At 39.6% G+C, this 19,730-nt stretch overlaps 1 protein-coding gene and 1 long non-coding RNA gene across 3 annotated transcripts in view; one reads left to right on the forward strand and one right to left on the reverse strand.

The window, feature by feature from the left end:
* The window catches only part of LDLRAD4 (low density lipoprotein receptor class A domain containing 4), a 254,135-nt gene that overhangs the window by 60,642 nt on the left and 173,763 nt on the right, over positions 1–19,730 (reverse strand). The window lies entirely within an intron of this gene.
* LOC108499540 lies at positions 436–4,920 on the forward strand. Its single transcript, XR_001875573.1, has 3 exons — positions 436–567; positions 730–811; positions 4,616–4,920. It is a non-coding gene; the product is annotated as an uncharacterized LOC108499540 (long non-coding RNA).

A 19,730-nucleotide genomic window follows, 5' to 3' on the forward strand; every position in this document is an offset into this window, starting at 1 on the left:
GGAGCAAAGTGACTGCACAAGGCAGCAGCCACTCAGTTTTGCCAATCTGGCCAATAAAAGAGTAATCTTCATATACTGTGTTCAGGGCCAGTGAGCCCTAAGATTGACCGAAAAGTAGCAGCATCTGAATTGTGTTAGGCCTACAGAGACCCTTAGCTGTGGCTGGACTGTCTGCGACAATATGTCTAGACTACAAGAAAATGTAGTGTTTTAAAATGTCCTAGTTGGCTTGTTTTAGCTGTAATACTGGCAACCCAAATTATAGATATGCCAAACCCAAATGACAGTCAGACATAAAATCATGACGTTACAAAACCACTAGGTACAATTTATATTTCAACTGATACCTTGATTTGCACTTCTTTAAGTCATAGTTTCAAATACTCCCCATTAGAATGTTGTTTTTTCTGTTTTGTACCATTTCTAGCAGAACTATTAAGACTGGTCTGAAGAATGTATGGACAGAAATGACTATCAGTAAAAGCAACAGGAAGGGCAATAGAGCAAAGTTAAGAAAAAACCTGAAACATTTTGATAACCATGGACACATTGACAACAAACAAACAGGTAAGCACTGGGGAATGTGGTGTTTGCATCAGGACCAGGAAGTTTGTGCCCTAGGAAGCCCACAGCACGGATTAGCAGAAGACCTGTGCCCTGACAGGAGGAGGATGGCAGTGAGGTTGCATCATGCTGTATGCGCCACTTCTCTTCCTGTTCATCCAACAGGGAAGATGACTGTAGCCATAAAGACACCCACAGCAGGCAAACCCAGGAAACAGCCCGCAATCTAAGATCCATCTAGGCTTAGGTAAGCAAGACTCACAAGCGAAAGGACACACCATAATAATATGCTTGACTGCCAAAGGAGAGAGAAGACCTACATCAAAAATAGGGCATCGCAGATGCAGAAGTCAAGCAACATGGTGAGAAGTTGGTGGGTGTCCTCCAGGGAGACAGCTGATCCTGGCCAGATCGCTGCTTGGGCACACATCTCTTAACCCCCTTCTTAAAAGCATGGGGGTTGTGAGTGGGAATGAAAATAATAAGAGAACAAGTGTGGGACATGAAAATCAGGTTTTTTTAAAGCAGATATCGCCTTCTCTTTCCATAACGTCTCATTGAGGGTTTTTTTGTAATAATTTTCTTGCTACTATGTGTTAACAAGTCAGGTAAGCTTCTCAGATAATTATGAGCATCTCAGAGTTGAATGCTGCAGAAAACTGTGGAATATGCAATAAAAGCACAAGAAATAGCAGGCAATACTGCAAATAAAACATTTTAACACACTAGTACATAAGAAGGGCAAGTCAGTGATGGAAAACCCCACTGCTGTTTATTTTACCTAATTAATGATTTTTAAAGTACAATTTGCTCTGTAAGAGTGCTTTAAGAGAGTTTTCTAAAACAAAAAAAACCCTCACTTTCTTCCCTGTTTTTAAATGCCCTCCTGGCACATTTAAATATGCTCCAGGAGAAGCTTCATCAGCAGTGCAAGTTCAACAAGGTTTAGAGTATGGATGTATGTTAATTAGTGGCATAGAGAAAATGTTTGCTAAAGAGAGAGGTGAAGGAATATACAGTAATTGTGGCCTGCCTCTAAGAATGGGACAGATATACCAGATGAGACAATACTTGTACATCAAGAGACCTGCCAGTGTTAGTGCTTTGCCATCACATGTCTGTGTGGGTTTTTTCTCTGCCTCCACATCCACACGAATCTAGGAATGTTTGCCCAGGGGAGGCAGTTCTTTATATCTGATACAGAAATCAGAAGGTAATGCAGTTTGCTATTAGTATTTGAGCCTAACATTAGGAAAAAACAAACTAGAAAAGAACAGGGAAATCTTGTAGGAGAGACAACCTGAAGTTATTATAAAGGTGCAATTTCCTCACAGAATTAAAGCTAAGACTTACCTGAAAATAAATTGACTCTTTTGCTGAAATGAACTGCTCTCACAGATTTGAGGGGGAGGGAAGGTGGGGTGTGAGTGTCACATCCCTAGAGGTACAGCTAGGTAACCACTCCGCTAACACTGTACTGTGAATCTTCCCAGTACAAACTAGCTCTGAGATCTGGTCTGTTGTTTCTGCACCAAAACACTTGGTTCAGTTACAGGTGTGATTCTTACCTAAACCGTTCACACCAGCACAGCCTGTAATACAGACACACCTATAGTGGAATAGAAGTTTCTCTGTGACGCCGCTACACCTATTCCCACATGGGAATACTCTGATACTGGACAGAGAATACCAGTACTGAAATCAAACTGCATCACTTTATTTTCAAAATAATTTGTTGCTGCAGTGCTGCAGAGGGCCTGCTTCTGCATGCTGGTTGCACCAGTTGCTGTTTTCTGGGATTTATGACTGAAAGGATTAAAACCAAAGAAAACTAAAACAGATCTCCAAAAGACACTAATGGCTCCTTCAAGCTCCATCACATTCTAGATCTCGTTATTCCAGTAAAATATTCTTCAGGTAATAGAAAAGGCTTTCTAAATTTAAACTTTTTGTACCAAATTCATCATACAAATATCCAATATCCCAAAGACAACCATCCATGCATATGATAACTAGGTGATCATTTGCCCCCATTTGTACATATATTTAAAGTGCATCTGAAAATTCGGGCCATTGTAAATGTATCTGCCTGACACTGTTTCGCAAATATAGGGCTAATGCCCTAGAAGCACTCAAATGCCCAGTGGCATCAGTGGGAATTGAGGTCTTTCAACATTCGGCAGAACTGAGCCCTTTTTACATGTGGATATAAACACATTCACTTGCACGTAGAGAGGTTTTGAATAAAATGCAGATGGTGGACAATAATTTTCTATTCAGCTGGACATTCTCAGAGAGGACCTTCCTGACTATAGTTTTAACATTATAAATTAAGATTTGGCAGTTCATTTAAACATAGTTAATTTTTTTCTAAATATTCTGGATTCTGGTTCTCAGCAAATAAAGAAAACATATTACCAGCCAGCAGACCAATCATAACATTAACTCTCTTGCACTTGCCGATAACCTTTAAGGAAGCTTTATCTATTTATATCACAGCCATGAAAACATCGAAGCAGCATATTAATTAATAGTGATAATAAAAAATAAAGCCTTCAGTCATGTGTTCCATTCAATCACTTACACCATATATTTTTAAAATGAACAAAATACATTTGCAGTTTGCCGGGGAATTATTTTAAGGTCCTAGTATCCCTTAGAATCTCTTCTCACGTCTTTAGATGTCTGCCTTTCGCTCGTGCGGACTGAAATGTCTAGACATCCAAATTAAGGAGTGACCAATCACTGACAAACTGATCTCTCTGCATACAAGGTCAGTGCTACAGAGGCACACACACGCACACACACACAACACACACACACACACATACTGGCAGCAGGCACTGTGCAGGAGACCTTTATTTGTGCACAAAAATATTGATGTTGCTAAGTGATACACCGGCGGTCACTAGCCATAAGTCTTTGTGTTTGTTTGTTTGTTTATTGCTGTGTCTTCTTTCCCAAGTAAACAATGCAATGGTGATGCAGAGATAGAAGAACCCATCTAAATTAAACATAATTTATTATGTCTGCATGGTATCAACCTATTACTTTTTTTTCCTGATTTTGTTCTGTTAAGTCAGAAGGAAAAAATTTAGGAGGAACTTGAAAGCACACATGTCCTGAATGGTCCCAACCATCCTATTTTCCTTCAGTTAAACAATATGAACAATTTATTTGCAAAGGTCCCTCTGCACCTTAAGCTTGCAGACACCAGATTAAAGGAAAATTTTTTATGCTAAAATAATGATCCTATATTAAATTCATATGTCTAGTCACTGGAATAAGGGGTAATCTGAAAATAGTGTCTTATGACATCACATAATAAGTGTGGATGCACCTTCCTCATCAAAAAATTCAGTCCAGATCCATTCAGTTCCAGAATCCAAGTTTCTATTTTAAAAATTTTTTTAAAAAATCCTCCCAAAACAAACATGCACACACAGAGAGCTTTTTTGACTCATCCCAAATTTGAAAAACTTGATTTTTGGTGGTACTAAGAGTAAGTTTCTGTAAACAAAACTGTTCATGACAGGGGTCCTGTTTGGAGTTTTCAAAATAAATTGGCTTTCTTGACTTCAAAGAAGGTTGAGTATGGAGAAGCTGGGTTTCCTTAATCACCTCCCTTGGCTAGCTTTCAAGGCTTCTGGGGTGCCCCAGAAGTGCTGCAGACCCCCAAGCTTCTGAGCTGTCCTGGTCCAATGCAGCTTCCCAAGGGAGATACCCAAGCAAGATACTGGAGAGCCCTGCAAATGCAGGTCCCCAGACTTCACTGCACTGCCTGCAAGCATGCTGGGAAGAAATCAGCCTGCTTTCCTCCTGGAAGTTTCCAGATTTCCGGAAATTTTTACAGTGAACATGGCAGATCATTAGATTTTTTTTCCCAATAGAAAAATATTTTATAGAGCTTTGCCATAACAGAGGCACAACTGAAGTGAGGCCACTCTCCTTCTCAGCTACAGGTAGTGCTACTGCCACCTGGAACTACTACCTAGAGAGAACATATTATTAGGAAAATAGTGAGTGTATTTTGACTTTGATTTTATTTTAGCAGCAAGATACAAAGATGACTACCAATGGCAACTGGCGGTGGCAAGCACTGCTTGAGGAGCATTTCAGAACTTCTTACACCCTACCAGAAGAGCAAAAGTCTGCCCAGAAGTATAAAGATTAAAATGAACTGGGAACTAATGTAAAACAGTAATTCAGGTAACTTGGCTTTGGTTTCGCTCTAGATTACTACAAGTACTGTAATAAATCACAAGACAGGTGTAAACTTCTGTTTTTAATTGTCATGTACATACCAGTTCCTCCCAAACTCTGTTTCCCTTGCTCCCACTAAAACAACAGCAAGTTTACAAACCCAGTATTCTGCCAAGTGACTACATTTTGAAGTCTCAATACATAACCATACCCAAAGCAGTGCTGCTCCAAACTGTTCAGGCAGCTGAATCAGACAGGGCAGCCATCGGTCCAGCAGGCAACTGCAGGGACAGGACAGCTTGGTCCCTTCCTCCCTACATCGGTAATTTGCTGATTCAGTCACCGGTCCTTCTCTGAGTTTGTCCATCTGTACAATGTTAATTGCAACAATACCTTCCAAGCAAAAGCGCTGCTTTAAATTCCAGAGACCAAAGACCAGAAATTTTCCTGTTCCGGACAAAAGCAATTCTTTGCCTTATTCTCAAGCTGCTTGCACAGCCAGCACTGGGAGCAGACCATTCCTCCAGTAATTCCTGTACTAACCCTTATGCACCCAATCAATACTTTCCATTAAAACCATTATCCCTGTAGATGTATTCTGGACAAATACTTTAGTTGTGAGGTGAGGAAAGAAAAGGGAAATGAGGACATTAATAAAGCACATTTTCCTCAGAAAAGCTGTATGTTAATTAGAAATATTCTTTTCTAGCTAATAGACTTCTATTTGTAGGAAGAATGAGATGCTGCAAACAACAGGCCTTAACAGCAATGGCCCAACATTGAAGGACCTGACTTGCCTTCAACTACAACAGGACTGCTAAGGCAATCAACACACACTGTGAAGAGCACATGATCACACATGAACTTATTCATGTTACTTCTTCTTCCTCTTTTCTTAAAAAGCACTTTACATCTCACTAAAATTCTAATTGTCCTACTGAAAGTTCAGCTTCTGATTTTGCCCGTGCAGAGGAGAAAGCTTATTCACAAATAAACCTTTCAGGACAGAAAAATGACAAGGAAGAAAAGATCAAGTCAGACAAGTATGACTGGGAGTTCAGATGTAAAGAATTCAAATATTTCAAAAGATGTCTTGATAGGTATATTCCCACCTCATTCCAAGCAAACAAGATTAGCACATATTACTGAGAATTTTATGGCTCCGTAGAAGGCCCTAATTATATTTCACACTGCTCTGAAGATTCCTGTAATATACACACATCTTTAATGTGGAATTTTATACCCTATTTATAGCATATAGGCTCTTTTTGATATTATTACTTTTCTATGAAAGTTCCTTTGAAGTCAGGTAATTACCTTAAGCAAAATATTTAGCCTGTTGTGAGAACTGAACCATGAGATTTGTGCAGAACAAGTAAGTCATCATGTACCCAAATATAAAGGTTTCTGAGCCACGAGTGGGGATGGAAGCATTAATTATGAAGACAAAGCCAGGAATGCATTTTAGAAGTAATTTAAAGTGAAAGCTGATAAATCTGTATAGTACTACACCTTGCTTCATTCATGTCCCTAAAAACTATTTGAGCCAAGCACTAAAGAGCATTAATTTCATTACTAGTTCCTATCCTTAGTAAAGCCCACAGGTTACCACAGACCTGGTCAGAGTCAGGCTGTAACTGTGAAGAGCTTAAGAGGAGCTGCTGAGATGGCTAATCATGATATGCAGTATCTTAAACCCAACCAGAAATGGCACGTCACTAAAGACTTGTAAATCTGGATTCTTCCATACTAGATGAAACACTGCCTCTTTCTCTGCAAAGCTATGAATTTCTTTAGTGGGATAAATCATAGAATCATAGAACCAAATTACATATGGCTACCATATATCAATATATAAAATTATGTCATTTTTATATTGCATTCTGATTTAGGACTGAACCATGACCACTTTTATTTGACAGAAGCATTTTGAAGACAAGTCACTTGTAGGGAGAAGTCACCAGCAGATTCCTCTCTTCACCTCCTCAGACACAGTTCCTTGAAAATACCTAAAAGTACAGGATGTTAAAACACCATGCCATATGGGTCTGCAATTTGTCATGCAAACGTTATCCTTCATATGCAATGCATACTATAACACATGAAACCAAAACTTCAAGATGTAACAGAGCCATACGTACAAGCGCCTACACTCATACACACACAAAAGGCAAGTCAGGCAATGCAGGACCACAAAACCAATTTATTATTATTTTTCACAGATGGAACAAATTCACTTCATCTGCTGCATCCAGACAGGTTTTCCCAACTGCATGCACTCCAGTAATCTGAGAATTGAAACTGCTGTTTCTCTTATATTTTTTGCCTAAGCAAAAGTCTAGCATCTTATTAAGAATGCTTAATAAAACCAACACATTAAAAACAGTCAGCAGGGAGTGCTGCAATTAGATGCTTGCACAGTGCTTCCCTCTGTGCCTACATGAAAATATTTTTCATCTTATATGGACTTCCAGAAATTTCATGGTGCTGCAGTAAGAGAGACCTCCTCCCTTTTTGTTCATGTGAGATATAAGGCCATTGATTGCTTATCACCATTACTTTATAGAATAAAACAAAATTACTTGTAAATTGCCAAAAAATATAAAGTTTCCCACCCCATATGGGATCTCATTACACCCTAACTGAAGACATTGATACTGTGGTTTCATTCCCCCAAAACTTAGGGGTGGAGGAAAGACTAGGACTAAAAAAGCAGATGAGATATAGGACCATAAGAATGTAAAAAGCTAGAAGAAACACATTTAAGATGACAGAAGTATCTACACAGATTATATGAAATATTTTCCTTTACAGAACATAAAAATGCTATTATGTTCTTGGGGAGGGGGAATGTTTGGACTAATAAGGGCAATCATAGGGAAGACAGGCGTAGAATTCCTCTCCATTGAGTTAGTCAGATGCAAAATTCACTCTGCTTGCTGTGGGATTCTCTATATAAAGCCAGAGTCCACTGAGTCTAACAGAGTGCTTCATGTTCTCAGCGTAATTCCTTCCATCTGAGATGCTCAGTGGTTTATAGGAGGCACTCTTCCATCTTGTAAAATTGGCTGCACATAACTTTATTACAACATCTGCAATTCTCTGTATTCCTATTCTTCCTTCCCAGACTAACCTACTGCAGGGACTACAGCATATACATGAAAGAAACCAAACTGTCAGGAGGAAACTGTAGGAGGGAATAGGAGAAAGGCTCTGAATCACAGACCCACAGAAGGGTTGAGGTAAGGAGGGACTTCTGGACGTCATCTCATCCAACTCCCCTCTGCTCAAGCCAGGCCACCCAGAGCCAGTTGCTCATGGTTGAGTCTGGCTCCTTCCAGCCTTGCTCTGGCATGTGAGAAGTTCTGTTCAAGAAGAATAATTGTGACTACCTCACTCCAGGGATGCCATGAGACATAGTCCTTTCCTAAGCCACTTCCACAGCCTATCTGTTACAAAACATTCAACCTTTCTATAAAGGCTTCCAGTCAGAGCCTGGTGGCATTTGACATCAGCTTTTCTGATACCTCAGCCTGACACAGGAGAATTCCATTTTGTCAGAGCTTTGTTCCCACGGCTGTATCCTAGCCTTCAAGCATAGCAAAATGTCTTTACCAGAAGCGAGTATGCAAACAAACAAAAAAATGCTGCAAAAATATTTAGTGTGAAGAAAAGCCACACCCATCATCTAGGCCTGTCCAAGTCTGTCCTTTCAACATATTTTTATCCTCATTTTGCAGGTTTGTTGATTTATTAACTACAAATTTGTCCATGTGAGTCTCTTGCACATTCGTCATAGTCTTTATAAAGATATTCCCTGCAAATGCCTTGAGGTCACACTTAAATCATGGTGTGAACTATGCCAGACATCGAGTTTGTGAAAGAGCTTCTTCCAGGACCGTGCGTGATGTCTGCCTCTCTGCGTAGAGCAATCCAGAAATGAGGTGCAACTACAGCAGGCCTTTCCCTGGCGCCCGGCAGCCACCACGTCTCCTCTTGGTCACGGCTGATTCCCACAAGATGGCATGGCACAATTTAATCTGAGTTTAATCTGAGATTTTAAAGGATGACTCCTTCACTGACGCAAAAGTCTGCCAGCGCACTGCCTCGCTACACATCTCTCACGATTCACTTCCCTCACTGAGTGTCTTTGCAATTTTTCCCTGAATCAAAACATTGCTGGTCTCTCCCTGCTGACAGTAGAGCACTGTTTCTTTTACAGCTCTCCTGCAAAATGAAGTTGCAATAACTTGGAAATAAAGGTAGTTGTAAATCATGCGATCTTCCTGAAACACCATTCAGGCTGTGAAACATTGAAATGGGAAGGAGTTGGAAAGAAAAGGAAAATAAGACATAAAAGAAGAGTGTGGTTTGTGTTTGGTTTAAGATTTTTCAGCTTTGATGGTTGCTAGTGCTACTAGTGTTTTGATTTAAATCAGTCTTTGAACAGACTTGGCTTAAATCTTTAGTAAGAAATTTAAACTGAAACAGAAAATTAACACTAGTTCATCAGTACAGCCCCTAAGTTACAAAAAAATCTCCATTATCAAGTAGGAAAAAGAAGAAAAAAAATTACATTTCTTGGAGTAGGAGAGAAAAACAACCTTTTGCCAAAAGCTAAGCAAAAGGTTTCCTATTCTTTTCACTATCTTTATGGTTTCTATCACTTTTTCGGCCCAAGACGATATTTTAGCTGCCTATCTAGGAGCATTCTGCAGAGAAGCTCCCACATGGCTGGATGTGTCCCTGCCTGTCCACAGTTGGGGAGAAAACAGTTAAATTCAGCAGCAAAGCAACATTGGAGGCAGCAGCCTCCGGCAGCCATGGGAACAACAATTTCTCTAGACTAGAGGCTGAAATTTCAGAGGGAAGTAATCCCAACCGTCATAGCCAGGTCAGAGAGGGGAGCCCCAATGGCACTGGCTTGAGTTTTAAGGCAAAATATTACTGTAGACATGCATGGACCTGACTTTACCATCCTCTAAAGGGCCATAATAATGACAGCCACATACCTGCAAGAGGTAATAAAGCAAAGCAGGAATTTTGCCTGCACAAAATGTAAACATCAAAACAGATGGCGCAGTTATGTTAATCAGTTAATGTTTGCAGAGTGCTTTGAAGATGCAAAGCACTGTAAAGGTACTAAATACTTACAGTCTTGTCTAGACATCATCAAGCTCATTTTTAGATTGCAACCTTTTCAGGCCAAACAGAGCCTCTCTGTATATGGTTGCACTATTCCTTCTGTAACAGGCTCCAATCTCAGGATGTATTCACAAGAGAGGAATAACAGAGGAGCAGCTTCTGAAGATGGAAAGCTCAAGGCAACAGTTCCTGCTAAAGCAGCAGGAAGTAGCACAGCAGAGAATAGGGCTAAATATCATCAGGGAATCAGATGGAAATCAAAAATGTACTATACCAGATTTCACCAGAGAAACAGGTAAAGATTGAGGCTGTCACAGAAGAGTTTGCCATAACAGTGAAAACTGTTTACTTGCACCGACAAGCCCTGATGAGAAAAAAAATTTTTGACAGAATAAACTATGTATATAGACTTAACAGAGCTGTGGGAGGTGCAGAGGCAATCTTTGTCATCTACAGTCCAAGTATGGAATTTAACAGAGTTATGAACAATAAGATCACCAATTTTGTTGAGGCTTGGGAAAAATCCATCTAAACCATTTCAAAACTCACACTTTTTATTTGCTCTAAGGAATGTGGCATGCAAATAAAATTAAACTCCAGAGACTTTATTCTGCAATAAGCGAGACTTTTGTGTCAGATTGCCTTGCAATCTAACCCAAACCTTACTATTCTGATATTAAGAAACCACAGATTTCAGAAACCTTTTCCACTCACATTTCTCTGTCAGCTCAGACTTTAAATGAGGAAAGAAGGCTGGTGTTACACAAAAGGTGCAGACAGCTGAAACACGTAATCCTTATTCATATCCTAAAAATAGACCCAAACTGACCACCCAGTGCATAACCAGTGCTACTGAGCATGGAATTGGAGTTAGAGATTTCAGCTCAGCTGCTACCTTGGGGCTAGGAGCAGTGTGGAGTTGGCATGTGGAGTCCCTCTGAAGTGGCCTCTCTGACCCATTCTGAGGCAAAATGTACCAGACTCATGGGGGAACAGCATCCCTCTCCCTAGAACAGAAGCTCAGCTCTGGTCAGGGGGCTTGTAGTCAGGACAGAAAAGACTAAAGGAAGAATACTTGAAGAATACTTGAATACTAATGACAGGTCAGGTTATTTTCCTGATTTCCTATTTTAACTTATTTTCCAGCCTCTTCACTTCAGCTGTTAAATATTAATTTCTAAGCAGAAGAAAAGCCTTAATATCAGTACAGCTCTTATTTCTCAATTTGTTCTGAAATTATTTCTGTCACCTTTCCAAAAAGAAAACTTTAATTGGAAAAAGATCAAAATAATAAAAAAACCTTGAGTCCTTTGTACTGGCAAAGCACATTAAAGAGCAATGCCAAACCCATACTGATTTCTTTCTTTCCAGGGAAAGTATTACCTCTCCATCTTTGTTTCAAACAATGTGTATATATAATAAGTCAAAATTTCAGTCCTATCTTAACTGGGTTACCCTTTCCTTGCCCACAATTTTGCATATGCTCACATAATTATGTCCTGAAATTTGCAAATACAATTACTTGCTGACATACTTTGTTATCTGAATTATAAAGTATTTGATTGTATCCAATGAAAACAAGATTAAGATGGGGAAGCAAACGTGTTTTAGCAAACCTAATGCACTAACTTAAGCTTCTGTTGTTTTATGGAAACATGATCCTCTAACAGCATGTCTACACCCTGTAGTGAAGTATTGTCTAGAGGCCTAACATTAAAAGCAGGATAGCCATATCACTGTATCACCACGTTTGCACTTGCCTGGTAAGAAATACAGCTACAGAGGAACTATCACCTTTTCATTTTTTTTAAAACAGGGAACTTGGCTTACATAAAAACCATCAAGTTAATAATGGCACATTAATGGAGTCACAAAATAACTAAGAAAAAGGTGCTGCCAAGTTAAACTAATTTAGAATTCGTATTGCATCTTGTTGTTTGTAGGTTCACTACATGTAATAAAACTTTCTGATTTCTCTCCCAAAGAGAAAATTTGCAAAAAAGGGTTAAAAAGGAACTCCTGATCAGAAGAGCAGCTTCAAGAGCAGCTGTCAAGACACTGCATTACAGTTTAGCAGAACTAAGGAGTTTTTTACTGAGTTTATTTAGATCTGTCAATGACTTCTCAAGCTACATTTATTTCTCATTAGTTCAAATTTAGCAGTTCTCTTATCATCAAAATTCTATAGGAAATTCTTGAAACTGCACATTGGGTCTGTCTGGGGGCTGGCCCTCTCTCACCACAGTCTGGTAGAGTTCTTGCTGGATTTCCTAGTGCTCGCCATAAATGCAAACAACTAACTGGAAAATCCAGATGGCGTTCAACTGCATTTCAAGAACAGTTATGACATAAGACTTTCTTGGTACAGAGCACAGATGTGATGCTGGGGAGATTACAGTAACAACTCATTTTGGCTAGCAACTTTCAGGAGAGAATGTGAAGTAGAGGTAAGCAGCCTATTAATTACATTTAAAGGTATTATTCAGAAAATCTGAAAAATTCAGGAAAAAAGTTACCAATATACTTACAGGCATTATCAGTAAGATTGTGAAGAAAAAAACTTCTTGTTGTTAATATTATTCTCTGTATTTGAACATACTGTCATCAATGGAAAAAAATGCCCAGAGCCTGGAGTCATGCATTTTAAGTCTTGAAACTGGCACTAAATAAAAACAGCCAAATACACAGAGAGATATTTAACAAATGAATATTATATGGAATCAATCAACATAACATGAGTTACCACTTCAAACTATTCCAAAACCGTGGCAGCACTTACATCAGGAGAGCTTAAATATTCCTACATCTTTTTTCTTTAATTTTATCTAGTTTCAAAGCCTTCAGGGATCATGTGTTTAAGCTTTTCTTTGCAACTGAGAGAGCTGGAAATTAACCTTTTTTACAGTGAGACCAAAATTCTTAAGTATTTCTATAATCAGTAGCCTTGGAAGGCAGGTTTTGAAGAAAATGCAAATCAGTGCATGACTACAGAGGAAGACTGTAAGAGTTGGTAACTATAATCCAGGAATGATAACACACCATAAATTGGATATGAACTTCAGGAAGAATCAAACAGTGACATTTCAGTGAAGTCTTGAGCAGTGTCAGCTTCAAGCTATAATCCAGAACGTCTGCACCGCACTGGCCAAACCATACATAAAGCATCATACAAGTGTATGAGCTTGGTATTTACAGCTTCATTTGACACAACTGTTAATATATGAGAGCCAACCTGACTTCTTTGTGTACCAAACCCCCTATGTGACCATACTACACACTCCCACAATTCAGGAGGAAGCCTACACTTATCAGACCTATTTACAGGACACATCTTACCAGCACGCAGTCTATCGCCGCCAATGGAAAAGCACAACTCTTCCCCACGGGCTACCAAGTGTTGCTCCTAAAACCAACTCGAACTCGTGTTTGTATTCCAGACTCTTGTTCCCATTGCAGCTATGCAAGATCAAAAGCTGTTTACTCCTTTGCCTTAGTAGGTTCAACACCAAGAAGGTTTCAGGAAAACGTGCCAAAAACACCAATCAGGACTTTCATGTTGTTGTTAGAGCCTAGGGAGGGATGACACAGTGTGTTTACAGCTCATGGGGCTCTGAACTCTTCAGTTCTCTGCGCAGAAGAAAGACAGCATGATCGCAGTCCCCTGATTACAGCTTGCATTTTTGAAATGTTCAAACCTTTGCACCCTTTCTGTGGTACTCAATGCATTTTGACCACAAACTGCTACAGAGCGAGGGCAAAAACTGTTGGGAAAATATTAATACTCTTCTTATACAGTGAGAATAACAATAAGAAAATACTGCATTCAATATGATAAATGTCTAAGAAATTCCTCTTTGAGTGGATACCTTGACTCTACTGCCTATGTTGACAGGAGACAAATTATTGTGGCATACAGAGATAAAAATTTGTGTCAGATCAAGTTAATTTTGTACCACAATTATCAGAAAATGCTGTTTTGACCTTTAAAAAAAATACAGTATTTTCAGACTTTCACCCACTCTTAAAAACTTAATTCAAAATGCCATACAACACTTCTTGCAAGTTAGACAAATATTTTTATTTTGCAGACGAGGAAACAAGATAAAATTGTGAAATGACTTCCCAAAATCATTTTCTTCAACCCAAAGAAAATTTCAGAAGACTTGATGCTGTATCCTGCATTGTCCATTAATCAACATTCCTGACACAGTATGTAAGTATAAGCTATCACCACTATAAATGTTTACATTGTATCTACTGAATGGCTACATAAGTTGAATAAATTACATTAAACTAATCCCTCTTACTGGGTTGCTTTCCTGTTGGGTCAGCATTGCAGTCTAGGTCACCATGCAGCTGTAGGAGAACTGTCACAAGGAAGTGGGCAAGAACATGTGGCCGGAGGTAGAGAGCAAGACTGAGTGCAGACAGAGATAAAATTAGACACAGAAAGCAGACAGTGATCTAACAAAGTCCTCTGGTTTAGCCACAGGGTGCTGGAGGGTTTTTTTTTTCATGGATAAAAACATAGAAATATGAGGCTGAAGAATTTAGATATTAAACTAGTCTAACCCTCCTACTCTAAGGTAGGAACAAGCGCATGCACATTGCCCATCACTGATGATTATCTAAGCTGTTCTCACCTCTTGTGAGGATACTGCATTGAGTAACCCTCAGGTAGACACTGATAATGTTTTATCATCTCAGCAATGGAAAGGTCTTACAGACTTTTAGCCGAAATCACCTCTGTAGCACATTAAATTGATTTCTTTGATTCCTCTGGAACTTATGGCAAGCCATTGGTTGCTGACCCTTAAATATCGACATTTTGCATATCAAAGACTTACATCCCTTCTGGTCTCCTTTTTTCAGTCTTTTCTCTATGGTTACCTACTTGAAATCTTTTATAATTCAGAATTTTCTCTACTTCAGTTTTGTCTCTTGAAGTGAGAGAACTAAAACCAAACACAGTATCCCACTGATGAGGATCAGTACCAAACACAGCAGAAAAAGACTTCCATTGTCCAGCTGTTAAATTATCCTTACATGCAATGGTAAACTAAAATATCACTGAAGATGCCAAGTGAATTCCAACAATATATTTTTATGTGGAGAATAAAATTAAACATGATGCAAGGAAAGTCCCTGCTCTACTTTTGAAACAACATAATTACGCACACATTCTCACACACATTATTATCTGGCTAGCTGCCTGTATGACCTACAAATTCCATTTTATGTTATGTACTTTTATTTATTCAGCATTCTTCATTTTTCTGAAATGTTGTGTGCCACAGCCTTGTCACTACAGTCAGCAGACCAAGTAGGAACATCCTGGATGAGACAACAGTTGCACCTATCAATAACTGCAAGGACTGTCCTTTCAGACGTGGCCTCTCCAGCCACTTCAGAGGAAAGAAATGAAAAAAGGAGAGCAAAGCTTCCAGCAGCAAGGCTTCCAGGGAACAGAAAAGATGTGGACAAAGTGCCAAAGGTTCACTGCTGCAGCAAGGTAACATAAGCAAGTGTTCAGGAGCAGGTCTTTCTCTTTTCATAGGGCTTCCCACACTGTATGCTGCCTGCAGTCAGAGGGACTTGCATACAAATCTTTTTTTGACAACCTCCTTTCTTCCTTTTGAAGATGAACCTGAAAAAATTGACCGAGAACTGCAAGCTGCCAGAAAAAATGGGAATCTGGGGACGTGTCTGCTTAAACTACAGGGTAGGTGGACTGATCAGCACTGGCTGTAATGCTCTTTGCTTTTTTCCAAATATTTTTCTGCCAGATAAGTTCCCGGAAATACTTCACAATAGTGGAAAACACCTGTATTTGTACAGCTCAGGACAGGAAAGAGTGGCTGGAAGGCACCAGCTGAAGTCACCACCACTGACTCAAATACGAAAATAGAGTCTTCAGTCCCTTTGGTCAGGCCTGAGAAATCCCAAAGGAAACTGAGAGATCAGTTCAAACAAAACTATTTTTATATCTTAAGAAACTGCAGATCCATTCATATTGATTATCTGAATATTGCAAACTCTGTGTTTTCTCATGACATACTACAGCTACCGATATGTGTTGGGCTTCACTCAAATTACCTCTCATAACTCATTGTAGCACAAGCAATCCATAATGTTTTTGCAAATCGTGGCAATAGATTTTCTTTAATTTCAACCAGCAGCTGTTGAAGCAGACCAATAAATAACCACAGCACAGTTCCCACTGAGCTCCAAAAAAGGGATGTAAATACATTTCACAACGTACAGCACAAACACACCTTCTGCTTTCAACCAGCACTGAATACCTCTCAGAAAGTCTTTTTGTTATGTGTATATTTGAAGAGAAGAAAGGCTTTAAATGCCTGTTTTTCCAATGGAGGTATCCACACTCCCTGCTTCATTGCATCTCCCAGATGAATCAGCAATCCACAAATACCAACAGCTAACCATCTTTCTGAAAATGAATGCAGTAATCAGTCTGATTAATTTAACATTTACGTATTTTAATGTGAAAACTTTAACTTGGGGAATACGTGACAACTGGTGGAAGTCACAGAAGCCTGTAATTGTGTCTTGGTTGGCTTAAGGTATTTCCATAACACACTCTCTCCATTAGTGCTTTAATTCAGATGTCTGAGTAGCAGGAATGTGGTGATTGCTGGCTAGGGCACTGAGCTGAGGCTTAAAGGGTCCTGCTCACATGGACTCACACCACAGCTAGCCACCACAACTCTTTGTGCCACCATCCTATAAAACACATAATTGAACTGATCGAGTGTAACAATATCCAGTATTTTTTTCCCTGTAGAGTTGTTTTTCCACACAGATATCTTCAGCGATGGCTCAGCAGTTCAGCCTTGCCAACAGTCGTTCTGCCAAAACCTCACTGGTGGCAGGCAGATGCAGAGCCAGAAGGCTCTTGCACTGACTTCACCAAGGAAGCCACTGTCTTACTGAGTTACACTCTCAGGAGGCAGCAACCTCTTAAAACTTCCCTTGAGCTTAGCTAAGAAATGCCACTACAGTAGCATACATAATGTCCTGAGGCAGCTTCCAACCTAAAAAATATACAAACAAAAAAAGAGATAGAAAAATCAACCTGAAATATTTAAAAAGAATGAATCTTGAAATAAAAATTAACTTATGTTTCTTTATAGCATCGGGGTACCTGATGCTTCACCAGATTTGTAATTCATCCAATTCACACTGAATTTGTGTAAAATGAAACCAATTACATTCTTCGCAATCTTCACTGAAAGTGATGGGCTTCAGTAAACTATAATCCGGTGCCTGAGAGAAGAGTCCTTAAGGAGACATCTCAAGGAGAGATTTGATGCAAGCTGAGAGAGCTGGTGATACAAGCCCCACTGCCTCCTTGCCCCTGAGACCAGTCTATCGCAGTGTCTGGTTAAATTAAACCAAAGCCAGGCCTGCCCTGTTGCTGGCACTGAATGTCTCACATTTATCCCAAGTGACGACTGTGCCTTAAATTAAATATCTGAAAAAAACAGGATATGCCAGGGAAGAGCTGGTGTAATCTGCCTGTCATTTCAACTCCACCTCCAGCTGGGGTAAGCAAGAGTCACTGGGAAGGTATGAAAACTGTACTTCAGCCAGGACTATCCTACCAAGGATAAGAAATTACTAACAAAGGAGACATCTCTTTATGCAGTGTGTAGTACCTCTGAGAAAATCATGGGTTTGGCTACGCACAAATACACTTTTCAGTTTAAGACTGAAGCTCTTGAGTATGGAACAGGACTTAGGGCAGGGTTAAAGTCAGTGGTTGGATCAGGCAGGGAGACTGGCATTAATGTTCAGGCAGTTTGTTAGAAAGTCACATCTGTTTCCTTCTCTTGCTCTGTTCCTCCTCTTCTGTTTTTGTTTTTGGCTGGTTTTTTTTCATTTCAACATGTTGAGGCAAAGACTGAAGACTTCTGTGCAGCTGTACAGCACACAGGTTGCCTGGCCATTTTATGACTTGTTTTCTATTCTACCTTGCCCTGTTTCACAGTTTCTACTATTGCACAGCACTCTGTCTCTAGAGAGTTTCTGTTCCTATTTCTAATTGCAGTAAAAGGTGCTAAGTTTTCAATAAGAACAATAAATCGCTATCAAAGCCAGAAAGAAATAAGAATTTGAAAATGTTTTTCCTTTAAGCAGAAGTTAAATCACTGGTGGGGGGGAAGCAAAAGTTGATCAGAGAACACTAACAAGAAGCCTTCCGAAACAGAGAGCACTTACTTGAGTATGGAAAACCGCCTCTGTCACCTTTGAAGAAAACATTTGACCTTGGGCCTCCCTAAGCATACCTGTCAGGTTACAGAAGACTCTCTGCTCGCCTCTGCTGACACCTGTAAGTACCTCAAAGTGTAAATTCCACCAAGCAAGAACAAGACACACAATTTGGTGCAAGCAGTGGCTCCCCATGTGAGGCTCTGGTTGACTATGTAGGAGATCCAACAAACTGGGAATAACCTGATTCATTTCCAGTTCCACCTCCATCTATGAAAAAATCTTCTGGTAGGCACTGCACTGCAACTCTTACGTTTTCTTCAGTTTTCCTAAGAGCTTTCGGTAGGTTCAACTATCCTTGACTCCAACCCAAGCCTCCGAAAGCACATGGTAATGAACTACAGCAGAATACTTTGTTCTATTGTAAATGTTTAACATAGTCAGAAAACACCATGCAAAGAGTAATTAACCTTGCAATCATTATCGTTACACTACAACTGAGAAAAAGATACCTGGAAAGAAAGGATTTTCCTGCAGTTCGATAAGGGGGATAAAAAGTGCCTTAAAACAGAGCAACATGATTTGAAATGGCATTCGCATAGTAACCAACACTAATTTCAGTGCAAGGGAGTGGAAACACAACCTTGCTCAGCTTCAAAAAAAAATAACGTGCTTTGCTACTGTCAGAAAACTTTCAAGCAAATTCTTCGTACACTGGCAAGGAAGCTCTTTGCTTCTGCTTCAGTCAAAGAAGTCAGTTCTACACTTTGAAACAGCCCCAATTAATGCTCCTAAAGCAGTGACAAAAGGAAAAAAATTGAGAAAAAAATCAGTTTGTGGCAGTTTCTTGATTTCATTAGCTTAGGCATTCAGTTTTTGGAAAAGATGTACAAATTATTATCTACAGTGACATTACCTCAGCTACATATTTGAGAAGCTGAGCAACAGAGTCTGGGAAAAGTGCGAACTATTTCTCAAAGTAACCTCTTGTCCGTCTGGCACATTTCAGGGGACAGAACGTCTGGGTCACACAGGAAAGAAGCTGGAGTCTCTGTGAACCTTAACAGAGCCATGTTGCAAGCTGTGTGAACTGCTTCAAATGAGGCAGCTAAGAAGAGGGGGGGAGTGCCACTCTAAATATCTCACAAAAGCACTTAAAATACTGTAAAGCTTCTAAGAGACTCAGCATGGCCCCTTGAAATTTTATTGTCTCATGATGCTCTATTTAAAATTCTAACTTTTGAAAACAACTGTTTACCTTGGAATCAGTTGCCATTAAAGAAGGCCTCCAGCAGAGCTTACATAGAAAAGCCTGAAAAGCCTGAGTAGGCTGCAAAGCCTCAAGAAAATAACCTCGTGATCTTTAAGGTAATCACGGTTTTGACAGACTGGCTCATGACTTTAACAGTTGGTGCAAGCCATACCAGAGAGGTACAAAAGCCCCAACACACCCTGCCTCAAAACTAAGCCTAAATGAATTCCTCAACAGTATGAAAAAATTGGCAGCAAGAACGGAAAGCTATCTCCGCATTGCCTTGCCTTTGAAAGTCTCTCAACAAAACAAAAGGAAATAAATCTCATACTTC

This window comes from Lepidothrix coronata, unplaced genomic scaffold (assembly GCF_001604755.1).
Source record: "Lepidothrix coronata isolate B3197 unplaced genomic scaffold, Lepidothrix_coronata-1.0 Scaffold75, whole genome shotgun sequence".
Classification (NCBI taxonomy): domain Eukaryota; kingdom Metazoa; phylum Chordata; class Aves; order Passeriformes; family Pipridae; genus Lepidothrix; species Lepidothrix coronata.